The following is a 25298-nucleotide window of genomic DNA, read 5'->3' as shown; positions in this document are numbered from 1 at the left end:
AAGAGTGGGAAATGTCAATAGCTTCACTTCTCTGGGTTTCTTAATGAATTATAGATGGAGCGTAGGCAAGAGACTAAATTGTTCTGACAACTGGGTGACTTTGAATGTGAGAAGCCAAATGCAACAGGACAGGAGAGATTCATGGAGGCCGTGGGGATTGCGGCTCCCTGTCCGCGGCTGTCAGGCTGTGTTCGGCTAACGGGGGCACTGCCCAGGTGCTCCATGTGCTCCCCCCAAGCTTTGTGACACGACTCCCTTGTGAACTGCTCAGTCTCCCCCTGCCATCCCTCTGGCTCCCAGGGATTTCAGTTATCCACTGTTAAATGGCAAAACAGAACAGGACCACGAGATGGTTTGGAAGATCCCCTCCACCCCACAGCACAGGCCTGGAAAGGGCAGGGAGAGTGGGAAAGAAGGTGGGAATTTTTATATGAGATTTTTATTACTCTGGTAGCAATCCCCCAGAGAGCTGTATTAAACCAGAAAATGGGGAAATGCAAGACATGCAGACCCACAAACTGAGACAGGAGCTGAGAAGTATAAAGCCAATGTCCTGTTGTCAACATCCACCAGCAAATGCTGTCATTCAGACACAAAACCAGACCAGAAATCTGGGCTGCAACAAATGGTCATCAGCAGAAACTGTCCTGCAGGTGTGACTAACACCTCTCAATATAAGCTCCTTTCATCTTCTGTTCCTCCAAATCCTGAAAATATACTTTCTCTAGGAAGATAGCATCCTACAGGAGACCTGAGGACTTACCTTACTCCCGCTCCAGAAAATTCCCTCTGCAGCTTCAGACCCACCTCAGGCACCAGCAGGCAGAGTTTATCTCCAAGGGCCCAAAGACTGAGCACACCCTCAATGTGTGTGACATCCTCAAGGCCACCCTAAAGAAAACATCTGAAGGCAGGCAATCCACAACTCCTGTACCCACAGCAGCTCACACCAAACTACACACCTCATTTAGAGAACGGGGAGGACATGGCAGATGCACTTCGCTCAATCCATAACCATTTCCATGTCAGGACTGTTCTCCGCATACAAATACCATGGTGCTAGCAGGAAAATGCTATTTGTGCTCCTGAAACAACCCCTAAGCGTAGCACTATGCTGACCTGTGTTAAAATGAAATCAAAGCACTCTTCCTTCACCCAGACAACCTTCCTTTAAACCTATTGATTTAAAATTGAATGTGTTTTCTGACCTTTTCCACTATGTGGCCTAAGCAGGCTTTAACTGGGAAGTACCTGGAGGCAGCTACCGAGTGTCTCCTTTCTGTAACTTGCCACAGTTGGTGGATTCCTGACAGCATAACCCGATAAGGCATTACACACATATTTTATGACATCATCAGCGTTGCATTTGTTCTTGTGTGGGCAAAATACTTGAGTCAAACTTTTCATAGGTATCTCCTACTGCAAGTCCTGCTTTGAAGCCTGTCTGCAGAAAATAGTGGGAGCTTTGAACATTAAGGTTGGGTCAATTGCAGTAAATTAAACATGTTGGAGATAATTGTCTTGTACAGCCCAAGCCCACAATCTTACACTTTATTATTCTCCACAGAATGGTGGTTGTATTATCTTCCAGGAGTGCTCCCTGACCAGAGGTAACTTCTGAGTGATGCATGGGATTGGTTTTGGAAAAGAGCCTTTTGACTGCAGCCAAAATTATGCTTCAGGCTGTTCTAACTTGGTAAAACCACATCTTTTGTGTTTCAGACTGGGCATCTGATAACAGTGCATCCTTTGGACCTTAATGCCCCTGTATTAGAGATCTGGTCTCTTCTCTCTCCTACTACCTCTCCACCACAGGACATGTCCAGCTTTCTGTCCACTACAGCTCCTCTTTCTCTTTCAGTTCCAGTCCTGTTTGCTGCCTGATGCAACCACCTCTGCTGCAGGTGAGAAAAGACTACATTAAGATATCAAAATAGGAATAAGTGTACATGAGAACCTAATAAAAAAAAAATACAAAGATGACAAAATTTTATCAAAAAGAGACATTTCAAATAATTCCCAGGCATTGCCACGTCAAAAAAGATGGATACTATGGAACAGCCTGAATATACAAACATGATCCTTGCTTTACAAGGTATTGAGTGAGTAAGAGCAACTGCAATTAAATGCTTCTGCAGACAGTAGGAGACAAGGATTGCTGTTTGGGCCGAGGTGCTGCCTGATAGAACATCTCCTAACACCACAGCATTACTGGAGTCAGGATTGGGAAGTTACTACACAGGCACTTAAAAAAAAGTTGTGAAACATATTTGTAATTGGTCTAATTACTGTTTCTGCATCTGAAGTGCCTTGTGTTGGCTTCTAGCTGTCTAACTGTAGATCTAGTACTAAACTACACAAACTTTAAGACTGAAATTACCTTTCCCATGCAGCACCTAGTGCATTTTGCTTTTAGGGCTCCTATGCAGAAATCAGGACAAATCCTTTCCTACAACAGGTTAAAGCTCTTCTGGTGCAGTTGTGTTTTGAGCTGCTTGGCTTGGCAGCACTCATTTATGAAACAGTTCAAGATAGACACATCTTGTTCCAAGCAGTGAAGACCAGATGTGCACAAGAGTAAGGCCTGGTTCTGAAAGCCTGATGCTGGAAGGAATTATGGGAGGAATTACTGACATGGATCAAGTTGCTCTTGCAGGCTGTCAGACAAGGCTTGCAGAGACTGTGCATGCCATAAGCCTTCAAAATAGTTCATGTTTCTGCTTTGCAAAGCAGCAAAATAATCAGGTTCTGATCTAATGTACCTGTACCTACTTCTTCAGAAATCATGGCTGGTTTATCAAAAGATAAATGTGTGTTCTATAATGCAAAAACAGATCTAAGACAAAACCAAACAGTCCCAAACCACTGGTCACTTTTAATCCCTTCTAAGCCATAACATATTCTAGAGAGAAACCAAGTCTCTCTGAACCCATTTATCTGTGGCATTGCATAAAAATTAAAAAGCCTCTTGCAGCAGTAAAGGCTGATCTATGTCACAATCTGCATTCATACTCCAAGCAACTCATTCATGCCTTGTCAGACCACCTCACCTCAAGGTTAACGTATTCAAAGTTGACCTGACTTCTCCTGCCACTCTTTCCTTTCTATTCCTACTAGAATTCTAGTAAGTCCACACAAGCCTACAGTGCAGGAAAACTCTCCTCAGAAAGAAAGAAGTTTGGGAAAATGGAAAGAGTCAGGAAAACTGTATGAACAATTAAGTGTGTGAATTCAAGAGCTTGCTTCAAGTCTGTGAAATAGCTTTCTTAAAATACTGGAGAATTTCAGAAAATAAGAGATGCCACTAGCAAGGCTCCATATCAGGCTGTAAAACTAGATTGTCAAAGGAAGGTGAGCATAATTGCATGTGAATGTGATCATGTCCCCGTGAAACACAGTCTGCATCCTGGGGTTAATACACGTGCATAATTATGCACCTAACCTGTCACAGAGCTATCACATTTATTTCGTGCATTCTCAAGGTCTTTCTGGGTATAAAACATACACTCACCAAGCTCTGCCAAACGCAGCTTCCATTATACATCAGGCCCTGAGCAAAGAAGTTTGTAACCAAAAACTTAAAGCTCACAAATACATTCCATGGGGCCTAATAAGGTTCCCCCCATTCCACTACCAGCGCTACAAACCTCCCCAAGCACAAACAGAGAGATGGGGAGTGCTAAGGCCACAGCTCTCAAATGCAGACAGTACTGGCTGGGCTTGGCCAGCTGCTGAGGAAGAAACCCATAATGAAGCCTCTGTGCAACAGCTCCTAGGAACAGCACCACATATTTTCCCCAGGCTTTAGCAGCCAAAGAATGACTGTCTCGAATGTGACAGCAGAAAAGCTTTATCTGCTGAGTGACCATGCCAAAGATTACAGCTTAATTGTAGCATTATTATGTTCTTTCCCACACCCCCACAATATCCCATATTACTTTCTGGCTGCAGTGAAGTAATTAGACCACGATTACTGCATACTTTAGAGCATATAGAAATGAAAGCTGTCTTTGTGTTTTCCAGCTCTGACACAACTACTCCTGATAGCTTTGCTTTTCCTGGAACTAGATGCTCTTTCATATTAAACAAGGCCTGTTTATAATTGCACTTTGCTGTTTATGTACTTCCACCATGCCAAATCTCCTTTCAGTTTTTGCAGTGCAACCACATTTCGAGCAACCCTTTTGTGAACTCAGGTAATAATAATGGAAACTGAGAAATTCGCCCTAGCCTGGGAAGTAGGCACACACAAAGTTTGCCTCAGTCATTTGACCTGAAAGACCTAAAATCCATGGCAATTGTACTTGTTCAAACTGAGAACTGCCCATGAAACAAAACAAATAGATGGTACTTTTCCAGAGGCTACTTCTAATTTCCAAAGGACCCCACAACCATACAAAACTACGAAAGATTGCAAAATATGCAGTAGCAAAACACAGTGCTTTGAATGTCTCCAATGAAATATTGCTTTTTTAATTTTCCTAAAACAACAACAACAAACAAACCTTCTACTTAAAATGAGATTCCAATTCTATATGTTTACATTTCTTAAACATAAAGTTAAACTTACATTTCTGGTTTACTCAGCTGCTATCTACAGTCTCACCCGTGAGATCTCACCTCTGTTCCCATCACAGGAGAAGACTAAATGAATTCTACTAATACTAAACTTTCAGAGTGCTCAAGTTTTATTACTTATAGTGAGAACAACTCTACCTAAAATGAGAAATTAAACAAATGTCCTGTATCCAGTTGTCAGGATGCTATAGCCTTTTAATGTACCTTGAGTGAGATGCACCCCCAAAATGAAGCACATTAAGATCATCCCAATTTTTTTAAAAAAATAATCAAAATAATTTTAAATCTAAACAGTCTGGATTACTGAGTGTCAATGCTATCATAAAATCTAAGGATATAAATGTCTGGAAGACAGGAGTGTTCCAGGGAAGCTAAGTGATGGTCCTTGGAGGTTGAATACAAATTAATGAGAAGGGCCTGTTATATTTAACATTAAGTAATCTTGAAACAAAAGAAATTAGTGAGAATTAAGCTGTGTGATATCCCACAGCAAGAGAGGCAGCAGTGATTGAACTTGGTGACAGATCAATTTGAGGAAAACACTGTTCACCTTACAATGTGTATGCATAGAGCTATTTCAAGCCCAAATTTCATTTCACTTTAATTGATTCAATAAAAATTTTTTTTACTTTTTAGCATTTATATCTAATTAGGAATGTCAGCTTTTCTTAAGTATCTGGTGCATATATGCAGAGCCTTCTTCATTGCTGGAGATGGTCCCTGTCTTGAAGAGCTTACTTTTTGTCAAGATAAGACCAAGACAGCACATGAGAGAATCCCTAAGTAACTTCCTTTTCATGAAAAAATGTCTAAGACAAAGAAGGATTTGGTGGTTTTTGAAGAGATCTTGCAACTTATCCAGATAACTGGTGTCCCCACCCAGTGCCACCTCTCCGTGACCTTTGTTTTCTCCGAGTTGGAAACACAGCCATATGTTCCTTGAGGGAAGGTACCACCTTAACTTCAATCTTGTAAAAATAATCTAAACTGGCTACCTATATGCTCTGCATGATCAGTAAAGACTCACTTCTTCCTGTGGAGAGAGGGGTACCTTCAAAGTTAGCTGCGATGGTCATTCCTCATCTCCTCTGACAGACCAGTGAACTTTCAGACACCTAGAATTAGGAGAGGAGCTATCTATAAATCATGGACAAAACTAGGGGAGGTTAATGTGTGCTGACCCACTGGGAAGGGCCTCAGATGCACTCCTCTGAGCTGACCTCCTTGGCTGACACATCAGACCAGACAACGTGGACAACTAAGCCTTTGGGCAGCGGGAGCAGCCCTGGCAGACCACACCTTTTCACAGCCTCACGCTGTGGCACAGTTTCATTCAACTTCTCCCTGAGACCAGCATAATCATTCTGCCTTTTCAGTTGGAAGCAGAGCTGGAGTAAATGAAAACATAATTTGCTTTTGACAGTCCAGAATATCCTGTGGATTCACCTCCCCACTGAGCCACAGACAGTGTCCTGCTGGGCACCTGCAGCAGCACGGAGCAGGAAGGCAAAATAAACCCAACTCTGTCCTGCCCCCCACACCAACGCTGCAACACGTGGTGGATTTTATCCACCTTCATAAATAGAAAACCCTGGGATTGATTCCAACAGACCGAGGCAGCAGAAACTAATCATGAGTCCTGCAGGAGTGATCTATGAGCTGGATACCGCCCCCCTCAACACACCCAAACCCCTTACTGCCTCATCCTGACACACAGCAAATGCAATTATAAGATCTAATCAACTGCAACTAATGTCATTCTGAAAGTCTTCACAGCTAATGAAAACCAGGTCTTTCCCTTCTCGATTTAATTGAGATGTTTGGTTCACACACCGTGGAAAAGAAACCCTCCATAAAGCTATGTATGAATATTGCATTTACATATCCAGCCTGTCACAGTATTGGGCTCTTTTTCCTGACTGTTGGATATTACATGGTAGGGTAGGAAACTATCTGTGAAGAGAAATGAACTTCAGAAAATAAATACTTTCTCATGTTGTTTTAAGGGAAATCTCCAGTCTGAATGTCATCTACTAACTACCACTTTGTAGGCTGAACTTGGCATAAAAAAAGCATTTCCTTAACATGAATAAATCATGATCCCTAGTAAAAAAACCCTCCTCTTGCATTAAAGCAAGAATCAGAAGACAGAATTTGGCCTATAGCTTGTAAACTCAAATTTGTTGAATAACAAATGACTAAAATCCCCTTTTAGCCCTTTCTCTAGTGTGCTCTTCTTGTTGCCTGTTGGCATTGGTTTTTCTGCAGTTTAAGCATCACTAATGCTTCAAGACCCCCTGCCTCTGTGCTTTCCTGTGTTATCAATAGCATTATTTTCACAGGAAGCTCTACAACATGGGCAGCACTGCAGAGAGAAAGATAAATACATCATGCCTCCCGCAAAAAGTTTTGCTACTACCTAGAGTTACGAGCTGCCAAAGCATGATGACAGAGAAACAATGGCTCGTAGGCAGGATAAGCAGAGCATCACATCACTTCATGCAATCAATAACCAGCTGGGCTTTGCTTCTTCCAGGTTTCCCTGCTGTGCTGACCCAAATCATTACCTCTTCCCCATAGAGCATAGTCTTGTTAAGGTTTTGAAAGAGAAGACTAAGACTGAGATTTGCTGAAAGCCTGTCAGGATGCAGGATAACTGCTCTCCAGGGACAGGAGAGACAGACAAGACAGACCAGGTAAGAACATTCTTTCACAGTGATGTATGAGGGAAGAGCAGAGAGCAATCTCAAAACCTTTGTAGGGCTGATCAGCAGGAAGCATTCCTGTGTCATTCCCACAGCAGCTGAGGAGAGTCTTCCAGCTGCGTAGATGTGACCACAGCAGGCACTGGAGGCCTGGGCCCACATCCACAGGCATGCTCACCACAAAAGCAGGTCCTGCCTCTGCTCCTGCATGGCCAGGAAGCCTCCACCTCTGATATCCTGCCTCCTCTTGGCACCTTCATCCGCCCTCTGCAGCCCACCAAACCTTGCTCTTCCTTCCACAACTACCTCCTCCTCCCTTCCAAAGGCCACACCAGTGTTGCCACAGCTCCACGAGCTTCCATCAGCTCTGCACCCACCCTGAGGCTCAGTGCTTTCAGCAGAGAGCACAGCCACCCTGGCTATTCACTGAGTATTTCCCAACCTGAGCAGCCTTTTTGGTTTATCTCTTCTCCTTTGAATTATTTTTCTGTAATAATGCACAGATCAAACACCCACACAAACCCTTTATAAAACTGCCAGTACTGGTAACAACATATATTAATTACTTTGGTTATGGCCTATTAGTATCAGGATGCCCAAGTGAAAAAAGGGCACGTCAGATATACAAAGAGCAGATGTTGAGAAATATATGAAAAAATTCTCTCAGAGAGAGAATGGAATGACAGGAATTAGGCAGTAGAAGAGCTCACCTAAAATGTGTTAAATATCCTTAAGCACTATACCAGACACAAACATAAGTGATAATGAATAGTCAGCTGAAGAACATATACAGCTACAATACACATCACACATTCCCACCCAGTAATTTCAACAGCTACTTATTTTTTACAATTTACCATTACACCACTGTTATAACACCCTGTTCAGATTCCATTTTCCTGAACCAAGGAGTCTAGACTTCATCTGTTTTATTCTTTGAGAAATGTACCATGCTCAGGCCTCTTGTACCTCCTGAACATAGTTCATTTTAAAGGATAACATAATGCTATATTGTGAAAAAAGCTTTTTTTTTCCTTTTTAATCACTTCAGGACACAGTTTTATTGCAAAGCAATCAGATTCTGCATAAGGAAACAGTTTTCAAAGAAACCATTTATAAGTCAAGAGAGTGACCATTAGTTATTGAAAGCTGAAACATTTACAGGTTGATTTGACGGCAGTGACAGTAAATTAATTTTTCCTTTTGTTGAAAATTTTTCTTGACTGCAATGAACACCTGGCAAACTGCCTGAAATACAAAGGTCACCTAGCTCTGCATTTACTTAGGTTTAATAACGTGCTACTTTCAGAAAAACAACCATGTTATGCTTTTAGAGAGTCCTTTTTGAATTTTCAGCTGACTTGAAACATATGATTGCAAATGTTAGTGTGGGGCAGCTGCTAAAGTACATGCTTTGCTATGTATTTCATGAGTTATTCAATCAAGAGGAGAACTGCAAGACTTAGTTTATCTGGAAGAAAGCAGAAACAACAGAAAGACTCATCACACTACCCCAGTTTCACAAGTATAAAAATAGCAGAAGGTGCTAACAGATATTATGTGGGTAAGAATGAGAACTAGATTGGCATTGGAGAATTTATTCTTAGAAAATCCCTCCTTTTGGAATTGTTACAGGCATGCACTGACCCAAATAGATCATGGCTCCTATCATTCCCTAGCGCATGTGAACAGATAAAATGCTGACATGCACCAAAAAGGTTTGGGGCAAAAAAAAGGCACGCACAATCTGCACAGAAACTGCCAAAAGAAGAAAAAGCAGAGCAGCTGGTACCCAACTGCTAATAGGCAAAGACAGCACTGCTGGCAAACACAGGTGAAGCGAGGTAAAGGAAAAGGCAAAATGATGTTGGGAAATGATGTTGGCCCAAAGAGATAGAGAAAACAAGCCAGTTACCACAGGGTACCTACTGCTGTCTCAGAAGGACAGTCAATAGATACACAAGGACACACAATTCATTCCACTGGGCTGGTGCTGCCCAGTGATCAAGCCTCAGGGCCACTGACGTCCCTCTGGTGCAGCTTTCTGACTTGGCTTGATTGCCCAGTGGCTACGCAGTTTAGTGGCTACGCAGATAAGGCAGGACGACAGGGAGACCACGGATCAAATCCACAGTGTGTCTCACCAGCTGAGCACAGCACAGCAGTAACACGTGCAGAACTACAGTTTCCTCTCCTTCCTCAGCCCTTCCACAGTTTTTTATTTTTCTCCCAACAAAGTCCCAGGCAGCTCTGCAGGCTGTGAGGTGTCACGCTTGTGACAGGGCGTGTGGCAGTCACCTCAGTGAGGTGCTGAGATGCCCAGGCATGGCCATTTGTGAGTGGTGTCTCAGCCTCCTGTGTTTCCAGGGGTACCAGCAATGAAGCCTCACAAAGGATGCAGATAACCAGCCCAGGGGGATGCCATTTAGTTGCCTAAACACTGGCAGCTAGAATCATCTGAGCTGCCTAAAGGCATCCATCTTTATCGTCTGGATGTTTATGCAGGTATGTCCACAGAGATTAACAACCTGATGCATGAACTGCAGGAGATTTGTGTCCTTCTGGAGGGGCAGATGGAGGCCAAAGGGCACAGTTTATGGCATTTCAAGCACCACTCAATGCCATCTCCTTAGGCAGATGAAACCTGCACCTGGGATGAGGTCAGCAGACATGGCACAGGACCAACTCTCACGCTTCTCAAACAGCTATTAAGAAATTATGAAAAATGTATCAGGGCACCTCAAACAGCACCAGCTGCTTCTGCATGAGCAGCTGGTGAGGGCTCTGATTGCCACTGACTATAATGGGGCCTGAAGGTGCCTTGCAGACACTTGCCTAAATTTAGGAGGTTTCAGTTGCACTTGAATCTCACACCAGTAATGCCATGCTTTACTATTACACAGGCACAAACATCTTCCTCTAAAATAATTTCCTACACAAAGTTAAATGCTCTTAGCATTAAATCCTTCTCAGAAAGCCAAAAGGATTTATTCAGGGATGAAATGATTTAGTCTAATATCAGAAAAACACTTCTCTCCAAGTAAAACAATGCCAGAGCATCACATTCCTTCCAGCTGGCAGGACACAAAATTAATGTCCAGACTTTCAGAAACATTCACTGTCACAGACCCTATAATGTTTAATTATCTGATGGTGCTTAGGACTTTGGGTAGAAAAGAAGCAAATAAAACAACACAAATCTAGTCATCATATGAATATTTAAGACCCCTCTGCTGGAGCATCAATGTGTGGACTCATATCAACACTGTGTTTAACGTCCCTATGCAGCTACTGAACACATGTGTAAGCATAAAATTAGCAAACAACTATCTAAAGACCTCTGTTCAGGCAAAAAAAAAAAAGTTATTTTCCCTTTATGAACATTTTTAAACAAAGTATTCTTTTTTCCTGTAATTTTTCCTCATTAAAATTTTATGTTACTGCAAAAAGATAGAAAGCAGTCTGGCCCAATTTTGTTCCCAATTGCTCTGTATAGTAACTGGAGGCAGAATTTTGTTCTCTCTGTAGAGTTTTGTACAACTGTAGATTTCCATTTATTTAATACAACATTAACATAAAGATATACAGAATCAAATATTAAAACTAAATTACAGGCAACACTTCTCCAATTAGGTCATATAAAAGTAGAATAAATAATTAAGCCTCTTACTATCCAGTTAAAGAGACCAGCAATGTTTCTAAAGCTACAAGAAAATGCAGAGATGTTAAGAAAAATATAAAAATATTTCTGCTGCGACAGAAAGTTTCCAGGAATCTCAAAAATTTGAAGTCCAGTCATGGACTTCTGTTGTAGGCTACTCTTGCTTTGCCTTTAATACTGGTGTACTGTTACTAATAAAATAGCTAAGTGTCCTGCAGTCAGTGCTGAGGACTAGTTACTATTTTCTGGAAGTAAGTTGCAACTGAAAATGTTGCCTCCATTTGCCTTCAAAGTTAATCTGCTGAGACCGAGTCTCTTCCCAGAGTAAATCTATTACACGTCAGTAAATAAATGAGATATAAATAAAGTAGGAGCTCTGCAGAGTGTAAATCGGGCATTGCCACCATATTAAGAGGCTTATGGCAATGTTACTTAGCAGTATTTGTTTTAAAGTCTCAGCAGGCTTGTCCTGCTGAACGTTTTGTGTAAAACCATCTGCTGAACAGACAGAATCGATCTCCGAGTGTGTCCTGCTTGGTTTGTAAATTTACCTACTGTGACTAAGTACATAACTCATTATTAAAAACAGTCAGACCTGGTCTTTCCTGAGGGTAAACTAATGTTTCTCATCATCCTTAAAAAAACAGCACGCAACATGAGATAAGGAATCAGCAAGGCATTTAAATAAGAGCTGTTATTTGAAAGATTCACTCCCGTGGCCTGAATCAACATGCAAACGTGGACTCCCAATCATCGTCAGAAGATAATTATAATTCATAATTGGCACTTTAAAGCATTTTCTTGGAGCTGTGCAAATATTGACTAATTAGCCAAGCCAGAATCCTGTGGGGCGGGTAAGCAGGTACCCTAATCCTCTTTTTGTCTGAGTGAATTGCTGGGGAATAAAACCCCAACCCTCATCTGCTGCAGGGGATGAGAAGCTGGGGAGGTTTCCAGCCCCATTTCTTTCCCCTAGCCCACACTGCTCCCACCACTGACATTCTTCCTCATCTAGAGAGGGGATGAGATGAGCTCTATGCTAGCAGTGCTCTGGAAACAGTGGACAAATCTTAGTTCATTAGCTAAAGTCCTGTCAAGCTAAAGGTCTAGATATTCAAATGTCAAAATAAAGCCTGAGGATTTGATACAAGTACATGCAGTATTTATATGAGGATGGTAGCCTCTTTTGCCAAAGAACACTTAAACTATGATGTACTGCACAATTATGGCTTACTCCTGGAAATAAAACATTAAAATGATACCTATAACTAAATAGTAGGAAAAGAGCTCTATATGTACGGAATAAGACACCTCTTTACTTAAAATTCAGAGAAATATTATTATTCAATGTGTGTCCAAGACTAGGCTGAAGAAAGTGTGGTGTCCTGTAAGAGCCTCCAAGAGGCTCTACCTTCACCATGCAATAAAATGCACCAGGCAAACAGTAGCTTCAAGACGGGTCTAAAAATGGACTGAAGATCCTTGGAGGCCACAGCAGCTAGAAATGAATACTGAATACATCCTCCATTAAATCCAGCTCTTTATTTAAATTGCCTGTAGGAAAGCAACGATTAGGCATTAGTGTCTCAGGTTTTCTGATTTAAACCAGCAAACACTAATGATGGCTTTATTCTAGAGCTTTGTTACCAATCACCACATTCAGGGGCACACACAGGTCTTTTCCAAATAACTGTATTATTACAAGCTTAGAATGTACACAAGATATGCAACAAGAACCATTGGTGTAATCCAGCTTTGTCTATTGAAATAATTGGTCATATGTTGCGTCTAATTTCAGCTACAATCTCTTTAGGGCAAAGACTGTGTCCCTGTGGTTTTGTAAAGCCTCATTCACAGTTATAATGGTGTATAAATTAAATAAATAATGAGAAATTATGAACTGTGGGAATTTATTCTGCATTTATCAGGAATTCACAAGTGAGGATTTACATATTTTTTAAATGGGTTTTTTTAAAGATCTTCCAGAGATCTGGTTCTCTCCTCTGTTTTAGAAATTGGGAGATGCCTTTCAACTGCAGCATCTATTTAGGTAGGAATAATAACAGGAAAAACCAGGTTAGTGTGGTGACTGGTTGAATAATAAATCCAGGGTTATTCCACTCTGAAGCTAATTCTTCTGCATGGTTCATGTATAACAGCTTCTGAAACAAGTAGGTTTTCATCCATGGTAAAGAGCATTAAGATGATGGTATTTTAACTGCATTAATTATCTAGTCTGAGCAAGGCTAGACAAAACAAATAGCAGGAATAGATCAGAACTGGATGCATTAGTGAGCAAAACTTATTTTAAAATGCCCAAACCAGTAGAGTACAGGTTAGGTGGCTTGGGCTGCAATATGATAAAAAAGGCTTCTGTCCTCAGAAGGTTTGGAGAATCATGAAACAGTGCAACAAAAAATATTTTATACATATGTCACTCCTAGCCACTCATCCCACATGAGTCCACTAAATGCTGGAGCAGAAGCTGAGGGATCATGGCCACAGCAGGAAACACACTCTGGACAGCAACAAGCCAGTCTTAAGCCAAAGCAAGTCAATGCTAAAGCTCTATATGCTGTACCATTGTGTGTGTGTCTGTGTGTGTGTGTGCACATGCACACATTTTTTTTCCTTTTCAGGGGGAAGACAAGGGGGAAAAAGCAAGAATTATCTCAATAAAGAAGTATATTCATGCAAAGAAGCATTCGGCTTGCTCTGAGGATCCAATGAACAGCTCAAAGGACCTCAGGAGCAAGCTGGGCTCCCACACCTGGACCTGGCAAGTTAGTGGGTACACAGGGTGACTTGGGTCTGTAAAAATAACAGACAAATGCTGAAATGAGTGCCCATTACCAGCTGCCCCAGTAGGTAAAACACAGCAATAAAGTAAAATAAGTCAGGTGTGTTATTGGAAATGTTAATTGTCCTGGCTGGCCTTTTGCCCTTAAAGACCCACAACTTCACGAGCCTGTAAGGTGAGAGGTCTGGTCCCCACAGTCTGAGCATGTAATTACAGATGAACATGTCCCATCCTTCAAGATGCCAATCCAAACTCATCAAATGCATAATTTTTCTCATTTTTCTTTTTGGTTAACAGAAATAGAACCTGCAAAGGGAACAACAGCATGTGAAGACACCTCTGTACTAAGATGGAAAATGCTGTGATTTGCACAGAGTTAATAATATGCCCTATAATGGCCATTCACCCTCAAAAGACATTAGCATGTAATAGCAGCTGCTTATCCTGTGAGTGCAGATGAATATTGGAAAGAGGTGCTGAGAGGCTTTGTCCTAGAATTACATGTCACTGGTTTAAACATGATGTGTGGAAATTATTTTAATTGCTCATATTAGTCCAGGGCTGAAATGGTCTGGTATTGTTAGGAGTGGTGAAAATGTCTTTCTCTGGTCAGGGTGTTGTTTGAGAAGAACATGTACATACTTGAATGTCTAAAAATCCTCACCACAACATGAAACTAAAGAACAAAAAAAATCACCCCAATAAAATACCTTGAATGATAGTTTTTGACTGTCTTACACATAAAGATCCAATTTCTTGCAAGTATGAACACAGAAAGAGCAAGAACTATTATTTTTGAGATAAATGTTACAGTTCAAATGTCACAGACTATATTACAGACATTCACAACTGGCTCTGAGATTTAGGGAAAAAAACCCAACTTACACTGTTGTATGAAGGTTGGCAATGATCACAGTGCTAATGACCACGCGAGAAATACGAGGTTTTTTTTTTAAAGCATCATTATCTAGTGGCCTTGAGTGCTAATCAAAACAAGGACTATAATGCCTGCTTTAATGGGGTTTGTCTCAGTAATGCTCCTAAATGGAATAAATGATATTAAATCCAGACAAGCTACAAAGAGAGACAAATGGCAAAACAATACACTGAAAACTTAAAGATTCTTTTAATCTATTATTAACTGGGTTACCATCCATGACAGTCATAGATAACTGTGGTTTTGTAATCCATTTGCTGAATTGTACAACTGAAATAGAAATGTTGTCCTTCTGTTTAAAACAACGGACTAAATAAGGCCCAAATCAACACACAAAATGGCCTGGCAAAGACTATACTAGAACAGGCTGCATGTCTATTTTCTTTAAAATTCAGGAAAGCAGCTCCTCTGGAGTTTTTTCTCGAAGTGGAGGAATCAGACCCCACTGAGTTAGAGGTAATGCTGCAAATGAGCTGAGCATCTGTGCACCACAAGAAGGATGCCCTGGGAAGACAAAGGGTCCCACAGCCTCCCTCACTGATCAGTGCAGCAGGGACAGACACTGATACCCACAGGCTTTGGGTCATCCTCCTAATGGTGACAGGAAGAGGCACTGAATGCCAGGAAGATGAATTAATCGTCATCCTCCTCCACATTGTTCCTTTGGCCTTGCTCATCCCTCCTCTGCATATGCTGACCAAATGCAGACATGCTGAATTTCTTCAGCTTGATACCTCAGAGGATCAGTTATATTTGAGTTCTTCAAAAGCAAGTAAATTCCTATCATGCATCTGTATTTCTCACACTGATGGGAGGATGTGTGGCAGCTGAGGGGGAATGCAGGCTACAGCATTTTGGGCAGATCTTTCAGGAAGAGGTGACGATTTACTGATTCATGACAGCCAAGGTATAAAGGCAGTGACACTTTTATGTTCGTTTACATGCAAGAGTGAAATATTTCCAGGGGGTCCAGTTTTAAAAGGATGGATTAGCTCTTTGTTTGTGGTGTACATAAGTAGGATCATGCATCTTCTCTTGAATACATTTTCAATAAAGATCTTTACAAACTGAAGCTGTAGCTTATGAAACATAAAATTCATTCTTTAATTAGTGCGTTCCCCCCAGTATTACAGAGAAAAAATTCCTATGGTTTTATTGCTTTTGTAAAATGCTTGTTCTCCAGCTCTGAAGGGACTGCCAAAGGTCAGAGGTGTTGCATATACATGATTTATGAAGTCCTCTGGGATGAGATGTGCTGTGTAAATATAAAATATTATTACAGCATACTCTCTTTAATTCATGTACACTGAAATGTACATTGGAATTGGCTGTGCCACGAGCAAAACTAAGAACCCAAGTCAGTCTGATGACAGCAGATTGTCCAAGGCTACTGACAGTCCAAACAGCACAAGGATAAATTAATTTCACAGATATATTTACCTAATGCTGAAAGTTACTGCTATTCATCTGGAACTGGTCATATGTAGATATGAATGTGAAGATTGTTACATAGAAACGACTGAACAGGCAAAGATCATGGTCTGCTCTGTACTATGATGAAAAAGGGGCTTCTGACAATGCTGTAGGCACAGGAGCAACCCATGTAGCCCATCTACCTTTTGCAGAAACTCTGCCTGACACAAGTCTGTTCTCAAGTGTAAATCATGCCAGAGGTGCTTGGGATGCCGTGGTCCTCACGTGCTTTGTGAAGTCACGCTCAGATGGCACTTTCAGCCTCAAAATATGCATCCTATTTACCCCTGCCTTTGATGGAGGTTTCCAAGTTTCTCTTGCAGATTTGAACCTTGAGATTTGTTCACCTCCAGCTATATCTATCCATAGAGGCTTCCTAAAACAACAGTCTCTCAGAGAACTGGGGTGGAATGAGCTGAACTGGACTAGCAGTCCCATTCCCTCTCAGGGAAGCATAAATTATACTCTCAACCCACTTTTTGGGATTGATTCCAATTTCTCTTTTTCTTCTGTCCACAATAATCTATACTTAACACTGCAATAAATAATCAGTTTGAAGTAGATTTCAAAATATTTTAACAGCTGGAGCAATGACATTCTTACTTGACTTTACTGTAAATGGAAAAATTCCCATTCCCCCCCTCAAAGACAGAGATTGCAAATCATATTCTGAATTATTTTCAAAACCTTGGCCAAAAGATATCATCAGCACAGTTTGTTCCTCTTCATATTATTATTCCCACTCTCACAGATTCTTTTATCTAACTCTCTTCTGCCCCGAAGTTTACAATCTCCTTCCAAAAATTTCTCAGCTGCACTTCCCGTCTCTTAAATTCCCTCTCTCTCATCAGCTTTCAAATAATGTGAATTACTTTTAGAAAAATGATGCTGTGAATTTAGCACTACAGAGTAATCTGTTTCTACATTTTTCCCTGTGCTAAAACACAGAATCTAATATGAAATCCCTTTTTTTTTCAAAGGCACCATGCAGCTCCTTTAGCAAAAGTATATGAACTTCCTGCTCATAAAGGAAAAAAAATTAAGTTCTTACTTTTGACTGTTTTAATGCTTTCCCATGAAAGTTGATACATCTGTCTGGGAGATAAAGGAAATTTAGATTATCTGTATTCAAGAGAATAATTAAAAGAAGTTATTGCACAAAATGATGAGATTTTCTAGCAACACAAGTCTGATTCTGTGATAATGTTAAAGTTATTCTCATCTACGCAGAACACTTCTCATCCACACAAGAGGGGCTCTTAATTTCCTCTGCACTGAAAAAAAAGCCATTGTATTTTCTCTTCACTGGTGACGTTTAATATTCAATTTCTTCTACTTTCTTTTGATAATTTAATAGATAGATTTGCTCATTTGGCTGTAGCTAAACTGCTGTAGTAGTGGCAGACAATGACACTTTTAAGGCTACACTATACATGATTAATCTTTGCTCCAACTGAGAGCATTTATCATCTGGGGGCTACTCTTCCTGTTTGTCTTTTCCTTGTGTTTTCAGTTCTCCTTTCCTATCAAGGAGAACAACAAAAATCATTATGGGTTTTTAACCTAAGGAATGACATTTTTAGCTCTGAGGCCTATGTGTAAATGTAAATTTCCAGCTGTTAGAACAAAGAAATACCAAATGTGAGGCAGATGTTAATGCATTATCCATTGTTGATAACACAAGCAAAAATCAACCTTGAAAAATCCCCCAGCTATTCCAGTAATGAAAGCTTACTCGCTTGGGTATTTACATGTACCTGTGCCTTCAGAAATAAGATCTAACCAGTTTCTTGCAATCCATGGAGTCTAGACAAATCCTCTGTGTTGTTTCTTCCTCTTCTAATATTAACAATTCAAGGGCTAGAATACAGAGCCAATGAAATCATCTCCAGATGTTTCTTCTGCTTAGCGAATGCCCAAAGACCATTTACTGCACAATGAAGTCAAGTGGAATCTGGGAGGATTCTGGATCCTACACTGTTTTTCAGGACTACACTCAGTACCAAAAGTTAAACCACGTGTTTGGTTTCTGTCAAGCACCACTTGATCGTTAAGTCTTCACGCACTTATGAAGCCAGTTTAGGCAGAACTGATGAGCAACCACTCTGAGCTCCCTAAGAACTCTGCTTTTCTTTGAATCCACTGGCTGAAAAACCACAGCAAACCTGTGAATGCAGTAAGGTGCTTCTTGCTGAACCTAGTATATCTGTTGCTTCTACCATCTTCTAACCCTTGAAAACTTCAGAACTGACTGTCCTGGCACGGTGAACACAACTCATAGTCAGTGGCATGGAAGAGCATGGACATTCAGAGCATACTTACAAGTTTAGGTTTCCCTCCAGAGATTCTCCAGCCTTTGTTTAGCCCTCACCATAGCACATCTCTCATTATCTTATCTCTCTCATCTCCCATCATCCTCTCCATATAGACTTGGATCTCCATGAATCCTGAAAAGTCCTTCATTCTAGCATTAGTACAGCAGCAACTTCCGAGCTTGTGTCAGGCACATTTGTGTTTGTAATTCCTTTCACACCAGGCAATTCATTAAGGGCTCTGTTTTGATTATCAAAATGTGTGAACACAATTTTGTATCTCATCTATACAGGGTCACTCTTATGTCAGCTCATTTCTGACTGTGACAGTCTTTTCCCATCCTAAAGGCAAAACAGTGTTTACATTTGGTTAGTTAAAATATTTACATTACACATTCAAATGATGCATTTTCCCAGTGACAGGGCTCTCCCTGGTATTTCCTCCTGTACCTACTATGCAGCGGAAATGATTAAGAGGAATATTCTGGGTGTCTCTAAACAAGCAGATTAAGGAAACATGCAGCACAGCTGTACTATACTAACACTGCTGGACTTTGTAACATGCATGCAGGCTGTGTGAACTGCCTAGCATGAAAGCCTGTCTTTTAGGAGCCCAAATCAGAAGAGTTCCACATTTCCTCAACAATTTATTTCAAACAGATTCTTCATTTATTGACAAATTATTAGGTCACTCAGTGTATGAGGTAGAGTAAAACACAGGGCCTGGGAGAGGAGGTGAGAATGGTTCTGTCTGTTGATCGTCAGTCTGCCTGTGGATAAAAGCCTCGAGTGCACTGCAGGGGAATAGACATGATGGGGACTGCCACCCACACAAAGAAGAGTGTAGAAGAAAAGGTGACACTAAAGCTGGCAGGGGAAGGCCATGAAGTGACAGTATTTCTGGCAATCAGAAAACACACTGCACACTCCTGTTTTAATGTGACATTACCAAGTTGAATAAAACCCTGCTGGTGATGCTGCACCAAGAGGTCCTCCAGACACACAGCATGAGCCTCTCCCCAAAGGGATGGTTTGAGGTTCGCAGGAGAGAAACCGAAATTCAACACCGTTTAAGACATATCATCATCTGCACTGTAAACCACTGGTTTTGTTCATTTATTTCCTACTACCAAACAAAGGAGAACCATATGCAAATCTCTCTGAGAAGAAATCAGATAGAGTGGAGCAGACAGACACTTCGTAGCAATGCAAGATTAATTAAAGAACACGCCTAAAGTGTATTCCTTACCTTATAACATCACCCACACAGGTCTTCATACAGGCTCTCCCAGCGAGGAAGCAAAAGCTTCTGGGCTGAAAAAAATGATGAAGCGCTGGTTAAAACACTATCTTAAAACCCCTGCCTGTGCTTATATCCACCCCAAATTCTGCTGCATCTTTTTGTTTACAGAAACATATACAATAGACTGAAGTTTACTTTATAAGCAAAAGCTATTTATCTTAAATTGACCCTGCCCATTTAATGTCATATACTCTGAAGGAAATGGGTTATAAAAGTCTCTGTATAAGGGAGGCACACAACATCTAGCAAACACTGTTTTGTCTGGGACATGTATTTATTCCACTTTTTTAAACTAACAGCAAATGAAACTTTGTTTGCCAGTTAAAACCAATCAGTAAAAGAAAAGTAACAGGGTCTACACCACGATAAGGCGGTGTATTCAAAATAATGAAGAACCAATTTTGATTTAACCTAAAAGCCAGTGTGGAGGGAGTGAGCAGGCTCAGAATCTGCCTGCTTGGTGCCCAAACAGCCCCAGCACCAAGGGATGTGTAGGGATTAATGGGCAGGACACTCCTGCAGAAAGGGGATGCTAGAAATCCCTGGGCTGAGGGGGCCAGGATAAACACAGATTCTGCATTTTGAGCCAGCAGCCAGCAGTCTCACAGTTTTAATTCAGTGCTTTGAAACGTGATTTCCTTTGGCCATCCTTGGGAATACAGATTTTGCAGCTCCCAGCCTTTGGCTGGCCAGCTCACAAAGCCCTGTCGTTTTTGGCAGAGGAATGTCCAGGATGATGGGCAGCGGCTGCCGCTGTCACTAGCAGGATGTTTTCTGGAGTTTCTCCTACAAGGCAATGTGTTTATTCTTTGAAACAGTTGCTCCCTAAAGATTAAAACTGAACAGAAGCACAAAAGCAGCATGTGTCCTCTGGGGCTGCTACGTGCCATTGGGCAAATAGGAGGTACAAGCTGTGTTCTCCCAAATGGCACAGAACGAACAGCACAGCACTGGCAGAACTGAGTAAAGTTCTGCAGCACACAAACTGCACTCTCCTCATTTTAACCTCTTCTTAGGAAAAAACCTTTCAAACACCATTTGTGTTATTAAAAGCTCCAGATTTAGAGTTATATGGGGAGTCTTCAATGCAGCTGAGCCCGTTAACCCCAAAAGCATGTCAACCCAGGCACAAAAAATGAGCAACGGCCACAAGCCTGGTGCTTTTAAGACCATGTTTGTTATCATCCCCAAAAAGCAGCACACACTTTCAAAAACAGCCTTAACAACCACAAAGAACAGACAGCAATATGAACAGGAAACACTTGTACAAAATATATCTTTACTTAGAAACTTAAAAAATAGCCATTTAAAAACCACTAAAATAGGATTGAAGTACCAAGAGCGCATGAGAAATACTGGCACAACAATGAAAAATCTGTTTGGCACAGTCTATGTAATCACAGTTATTGCAAGGTGGCTGGACAAATAAATGCAACAATGATTTTTCTTTCTGCTGAGGTATGTGCAACAAATGTTATTTTTTTTTGCCACTCTACAGGATGCATTGTACTCCAGGGAGTACCTTGAGGAGTGAGGCTGTCTCTGCTAATAAGAAGTATTTACCTTGCCTAATGGCTATATATCTATGTATTTCCAATCGCAGAATTAATTTAATATTGCACATAAATAGTAAATTTTGGCTTAAAAAGTAAGATGGAGAAGGAAATTGAACAGTCTTCCTCTGATGGGAACACATACAGATTTTCTTATTACTGGTAATGCAAACTAAGCCCACATAAAGGGGAACAGACAAACTTCAATGACCCTCAGCACGATGCCACTATGAAGCTTTATTCTCCTGCGGAGCACAGAGGACTTCATAACTTTCCTCCCTGTTGTATCACTCTTATTTTAATAAACAACCAAACGGCAGCAACAGCCACTATCTTACGCTACTCTAAAGACAAAAATATTACCTTTAATTAACAAGGACTCCTCATCCTAGACCCAATTTGCACTGTGCAGAAGACAGCAGGAGAAGCTGTTTCAAACCCGCTCCGGGGGTAAATGCAGCTCTGGGAGTTTCTCAGCCGCGTCCCCGGCCGCTCACCGATTCCGTATGCAGGGCGCAGATCCCACCTTCTGCGGCTGCCAGGCGGGCACAGCCTGCGAACAATGCCGCTTCTGTCAGCCCGCACAGCGAGCAGGGGCACAAAGACACGCTCATCCGCAGCCCCGGACCTCTCCTTTCTTCTTCTTGGAGTGCGGGGTGATGAGAGAAACGCTTACGTGTTTATGATAAGCCAAAGCTCCGCTGTGTCCGGGAGCGAGACGGTGTCAGGGCACCCGGGCGCCTGCAGAGGAGATGGAATCTGCACTTGCAACAGCACTCCCTGCCTCGCTTCACACATTTTTGTTTCGGATCCGTGGGTGGCTGCATGAGCAAGCAGCCGGAATAGGGGAGGGGTTAGACAAAATGCAATTTAGGATTTGGAAGCCTTGTCTGCATTTTCGAGAGGAGGACGAAGAGGCGAAATCGCAGTGCGGTGGCAGAGCAACGCGCCCTTCCCACCCCGCCTGCTGCCACCTGCCTCTCCAAACTTCCCGGGACAGCGCCTCTCCCTGCCTGGGCGTGATCCCGGGGACACAGCACAGAGCCAGCAGCTGCTCTCCACCCCCGGTAACCACACTCGAGAGCCCCTGAGCACGCTGGCTGCTCAGTTTAATTTTCAAGGAGGGACGATGCTTCATGATCTTCATGAGCAACTAGAGGAGGAAACAATAAACGACATCCTCAGCAGATGTTTACAGCTGTCACTAGGCAGAGGAGGAGACAGCAGCAGCTTAAATCTCAGTTTTCAAAGCTTTCCTTGGAAATCCAAGAGGCAAAGCCAAAAGCCCTTTTTAACGTCAGATGTCCATAGTTTTCTTGTTTTGAAAGGACTATCATGTGCATATATTTCATGCAACTTCATCTTTGTTTTCCTTCCTATGAGAAAATGACAAGCAAAGTCTGGCTCAAGATGAGACAGTGATGATTCCTGCTGAAACCAATTAGAGTATTACAGTTTAACTCAAATATTCCCAAGCCAAGCTCTACGATAGATGTGAGATGTTGCATGTTCCTCCACATTAATTATAGCTAAAGTCTTCAAACATTGCAAGTGAATGGAGTAGCAAGCAACTTTATGTTTTCTTCTTGAAGTAAATACCAAGGGACACAGAGCTCTTGGGTACAGCACAGCTGTGAACTCATTCCAGTCCCTGATGAACCATTGCAGCCTTACAGTATTTTCCCATGCAATTAGTATTAATTGGTGACTTGCTGGCAATCTCCCAGGGGCCCTATCTCACCCTTTTAGCCAGTCCTACCACATCAGCCTTGAGATGATCATCAGGGCTAGGCAGCCGTCCTGCTGCCCCACCTCTCAAGTGCTCTTACATTTTTGGGGACTTCGGCAAGGGTTATCAAAGATACGCCTCTTCCAAATTAATGTATTTGAGTTTGTAAGGTGAGACAGCAAAGTAAGAGGGAAGCAGCAAAGTTGGAGGGTGACTTCTAGAGGGAATTTATAAGCACTTATTTTTAAAAATATGTTGTTTCAAAGCATTTCACTGAAGCTAAACTCCAAAATAATTTTCAGGAGAACTGAGCAGCAGTGCTCAATTCAGTGTCTGGGTAGTAACAGACCTGCAAAACTCTGCATCTCAAAACTCTCTGTACTCAAAATTAAGCTGATACAGGCCAGCTGTAAATGAGCAATCATCTGTTCTATTATTATTTACTAGCAATTCTTAAGGATTTCCTTTTATGTATTAGTAAGATAAAATTTGTCTTAATCTTGTCAAAAGGATTTAAGCAGGTTCAAAAGTGCTTTATAATAGCAGAGCCCCACAACTCCATGACAATAAATAAAATCAAATGTTCTTTGACTGAACAATGCAAACATCTAGAACATATTTCAGAGTAGCTTCCAGCACAAATCTCTTTTTGCAGAATTGCATAAGTAACCTCAAACCTTTAAAAACTGGTGCTGAGGTGGTTATTCAAAGTCAAAAGGATGCCTGAAAAGAACCATGCAGGGGTAAGCCTACACACACCACTCAAGATCTAGTAAGGAATGCAGCATCTAATGGTAAAATACATTAGGAAATGGCCAGAGGCAAAAAGAACTACTTCAATTAGAACAGGTCAAGTATAACCAAGAGCAATGTCCAACAGGCCAACTTTATTCCTTCTCCTTTTTCTGCTTCTCGTAAGTTTCCAGTCCATGTAAATCAGTGGTCCTCAGTGTTACTCTTCTCATATCACTTTTGTCTGTTACTGTACAACATCTAGAAACCACAACATAACATAAATAGGTGCCTAAAAATGGCGTATTTTGGCTTGGAGGTAGTTAAGAACACAAAAGATGGTTATTTCTCTTGGAAATCTTGAGTCTGGAGTGGAAGGGCCTGCCTGTGCCATCTCATTTCTGCTATAAGAAGTCTTACCTTTAGATTTTACTTAAGAGATCATGTACTTAGTGTACATAAATGTGAAAGCTAAAACCCAGTCTTTACACTGGTCAACAGATGAAGAGAGATTCATCACTTACATAAAAGTTGTTTATATGACATGGTTTATTGATTTTTTTCTTTGGAGTTACTTATCTTTCTGAATCTTTGTGATCCTACTTGATTTTCATACTTTAAAGGCCTTACTGTCTATTTTTTCCCACATCTATGGCAAGTAAGGATCCAGATATTATTTGTCAGGGCTCCATGAAAAATGAATACTTTCAGACTAGTCTCACAAATACTTTAAAAGTGCAGAAGAAAACCTCACTGTCACTGGTGTAATTTCTCAGCAATTCCATTAACTTGCAGTATCTTTGGATGTACACCATCAATCTGAGATAGCCCTCACCTCTATCTCACACATCCTTAGCTCTCAAAGTGTATAAAACCACAACGATATTACTCAGAGCAGCTTAGGTGGCAGAAGAATTCTGTCATTCAGTGGAGGGATGGATGAAGAAACAACAGAATAAAAGTTTCAGATTCTGAAACTTCTTTTATAAACTTCTCCATAAAATCATGCAAGAGGAAGGAGCACAGCACACAGGCAGGGACAGGAAGGTGCCATATGTGTCTTTGGAGGTGTAGAAAAACTATTAGGTTTCTTAGTATGATGCTATTCTGAAAAATCTGGTTTGCTTACAGGACTTTAAAACACACACATGTTCAGACTCCCACTTTACATTTACAACTGAGAGAAAGAGGGACTCAACATTCAGTTTTCTGAAAACAGAAGGCCAAGAGATTCTTTCTTCAAAGACATATGCCAAGACTTAGTCACTGCCACTCTAATATCCTGATAGCAAATTCAATCTTTACAAATACAAAGCAAACATCTTTAGACAAATTATGAACATCTTTGGCCATACAGATAAGACTTACACTTGTAAATTACTTCTCTAAATAGGTGTTATAGCAAATCTCCAATGAGTCCAGGATAGATGTGTTCAGCCTGTATTAGGTGATAATGAAGCCTGAACCCGAGAGATCTTAGTTAAATTTGTATTAGCTGTTGATGAAAACCAATTT

At 41.2% G+C, this 25298-nt stretch overlaps 1 protein-coding gene across 4 annotated transcripts in view; it reads right to left on the bottom strand.

Moving 5' to 3' along the window:
* PAG1 (phosphoprotein membrane anchor with glycosphingolipid microdomains 1) overlaps positions 1–25298 on the bottom strand; it is a 111157-nt gene that overhangs the window by 27852 nt on the left and 58007 nt on the right. For 3 of the 4 annotated variants that reach the window (XM_014256834.2, XM_088055892.1, XM_088055885.1), the window contains one exon: positions 19716–19780. The gene's annotated coding sequence lies outside the window, so the exon portion shown is untranslated. Of the gene's footprint in view, positions 1–19715; positions 19781–21685; positions 22057–25298 lie in introns of those variants that run through there. The other variant, XM_005517068.3, reaches the window with a different exon arrangement.

This window comes from Pseudopodoces humilis, chromosome 1 (assembly GCF_049639895.1).
Source record: "Pseudopodoces humilis isolate 2021_Gansu_Grassland_sample_001 chromosome 1, ASM4963989v1, whole genome shotgun sequence".
Lineage (NCBI taxonomy): Eukaryota > Metazoa > Chordata > Aves > Passeriformes > Paridae > Pseudopodoces > Pseudopodoces humilis.
The sequence above is the reverse complement of the archived record's forward strand: the minus strand, read 5'-3'. Positions and strand labels throughout refer to the sequence as shown.